The sequence below is a fragment of the Chaetura pelagica genome, unplaced genomic scaffold (genome assembly GCF_000747805.2).
Source record: "Chaetura pelagica isolate M959 unplaced genomic scaffold, ChaPel_1.0 scaffold20, whole genome shotgun sequence".
Classification (NCBI taxonomy): domain Eukaryota; kingdom Metazoa; phylum Chordata; class Aves; order Apodiformes; family Apodidae; genus Chaetura; species Chaetura pelagica.
The window spans coordinates 2680847-2683968 of NW_009951958.1; positions in this window are offsets into that span (position 1 = coordinate 2680847).

The window sequence follows — 3122 nt, forward strand, 5'->3', positions numbered from 1 at the left end:
AGTGGGGGGCCACTGACAATGGCGAGGGCCAGCCCCTGCCCACCTCAGCCTCACCATCTGGGGTGTCATGGGGCATTTGTGGGGCAGTGCCAGACCCAGGACAGGGCTCTGTTCTTGGCTATGCCACCCTAGCTCAGTGCGGTGCTCGGAGAGCCCCTGGCCAGAGGGGGATGCTGGAGCCCCCCTCACCCTCCCCGCCAGCTGCCCCCCCGCCGTACGTGGCCTCCAGTGTTTGCAAACATTGTGGTGAGGGGCTGGGAAGGTCTCGGCCCACCCCAGCGGGGGGCCTTTGTGCCACATGGACCCCTGGGGACTCATTTCCATCCCATCTGGGAGCTCACCTCGCTTCTTTCAGTGCCATTGGGCCTCACTCCCCGCTCTGCCAGCGTGCCAGAGCCTGGCAGAAGCAGTGCCAAGCACACAGCTGACCCTGGCCCGGCACCATTCCCACCCCAGGGGCTCACACCTGCACCACTGGCATGCCATGCCATTGCCTGTGCCCCATGGGGTGGCTGCTGAGCTGATCTGTTCTGGTTCCTCCAAAACCCCCCAAGGGTCCCCATGTGGCACACACTTGTGTGTGGGCTGCAGTGCTCAGCAAGATGGATGCCCCCACTCCTGCACACCCACCCTGCCTTCCTCTTCCCTCGCACACCCAGCCACACTAACTCCAGCTGCACACACCCCACCATGCTCCTCAGACCTCCCATCAGCCTCCCTGTGTACCCAGCTGTGGAGTCACCCTGTCCCCTCTGACGCATTTTGGGAGGCCACCACAGCCACATCCCCCATCAAACGGCCAGGTCCCTGCCTGGCAGGGCCGGATCCCGGGCAGTGCCCGTTGGCTCACACCGGTGTTTTATGGCCCTGCTCAGCACCGGCAGATCAATACTGAGCCTCATTTTATTTGCTTTTGGAGTTATAAAGGTGAATTAACACAGCTGCACCTTTCCAACCGCTCTCCCCTGCTGCCAGGTGCAGGGTGGAGGGGACAGCCAGAGGACAGGGGGACTCGGGGATATGGTGCCCATCCTTCATGGTGCCAGGGAGCATCTGAAGGAGCCGGGGGTTGCTCTTTTCTCGTGCTTTTTGTGGCCAGTAAATCTCCTCGGGGGCCCCCAGCAGTGACCTCTTCCTGGGAGCAGCCGCTAAGCCCTTTGTAATGGGATTTTGTGGCAGAACCGGCAAATTAGGGGCGAAGTGAATGTGTTAAGCTGCTGGTTTCTTTCTGGTGGGTTCCCCCTCCCCGGCCCATGCTAGCCAGAGCCTGAACAAAGGCAACGAGCTCTGCTTTTATCTCCAGCCCTTAGAAGTCAAAGCTGTACAGGGCTGCATCCCCACTGAAACGGGCAGGCTGGGACAGGGACAGAGACAGGGGCAGGCAGAGCCCAGGGCTGTATGACAGGAGTGTGGGAGGATCCAGCTGCAAGCTGCTACTGTGTGGGTTGTGGCAGCCAAACTGGGGAAGCAAAATGGCCCCTCTCCTGGCCAGGGAGATGTGGCACTGAGGGCTGCCTGTGGCATAGGACCCCTCATCGTCCCAGCTGGTACATGGCACCAGGTGAGCAACTAGCATGGCAAAATCAATGGGGATGCCCCAGCACAGGTATGGTGCCTGGGTGATGCTGGGGGAATGCAGTAGGAGGGCACACCCTTGCCCCAAAGTTAATATTGTTCCAGTGTGAGGACTTCATTAACACCAGCAAATACAAGCCATAAATACTTGTTAATTCCCTGCATCACTGATGGCCTCAGGAGCTGGGGCATCCTACCCCATACCCCCAGCCAGCCAAGGACCCTTCACCAGCCTTATTCCCCAGGAGGGGAGGGGTGGGGCTGGGTGTCCCTTGGTAGGAAACAGTGGGCACTGCCATCTGTCTCCCAGAGGTGTCCTTGGGGGTCTCTCACCAGCTCCTTCACTTAGGGTGATGGCTGATCCCCTCAGACCAGCCCTACAGCCCCAGGAGCTCTTGGCACCTGCAGGCTGGGTTGTGGCAGCCAAACTGGGGAAGCAAAATGGCCCCTCTCCTGGCCAGGGAGATGTGGCACTGAGGGCTGCCTGTGGCATAGGACCCCTCATCGTCCCAGCTGGTACATGGCACCAGGTGAGCAACTAGCATGGCAAAATCAATGGGGATGCCCCAGCACAGGTATGGTGCCTGGGTGATGCTGGGGGAATGCAGTAGGAGGGCACACCCTTGCCCCAAAGTTAATATTGTTCCAGTGTGAGGACTTCATTAACACCAGCAAATAAAAGCCATAAATACTTGTTAATTCCCTGCATCACTGATGGCCTCAGGAGCTGGGGCATCCTACCCCATACCCCCAGCCAGCCAAGGACCCTTCACCAGCCTTATTCCCCAGGAGGGGAGGGGTGGGGCTGGGTGTCCCTTGGTAGGAAACAGTGGGCACTGCCATCTGTCTCCCAGAGGTGTCCTTGGGGGTCTCTCACCAGCTCCTTCACTTAGGGTGATGGCTGATCCCCTCAGACCAGCCCTACAGCCCCAGGAGCTCTTGGCACCTGCAGGCAGTAGAGAAACACCCAAGAGCTGCATGGGGGGGTGCAACTTTGGCACCCCTAAAACCCCCAAAGGCCGGCAGAGAGCAGGCAGGGGGCAGCATGCTGCCTTCCAGGCCCCTGTAGGGGCCTGATTTATTGCTGTCTCCTGAAGGATGCCATTAAGGGAGCGGCCGGAGCGGGGAGCACAGCTGCTGGAGCAGATCAGTGCCTGATTAATGTTGGGCAACTTGTTATATTGTCAGATAATTATCCCCAAACTGTATGACTTTTCTGCTAAGTGGCAGCGCTTAATTGCGTTTTTAATTACACCACCATCACTGCAGCCCCTCTGCCTGGGAGGCAGGGCTGCTGGCAGCCAGGCAGGGGCAGGGTAGGAGGCCCAGGACCCCTTGCAGAGGGCATGGCAGGGGCATCCTGCTCCCACAGAGCCCCCCCGGTGTTGTGCACCTGCCTGTGCTGTCCCCATGCCATGAGTGATGCAGGAATGAGGTTTTGGGGTGACATGGTTGGGTCTCCCCAAGGCAGCAGACACACTGGGTACAGGAAAAAAAGGGTGAGGCCAGGCGCCCCCCCCCCCCCCCCCCCCCCCCCGTCTGTGCGT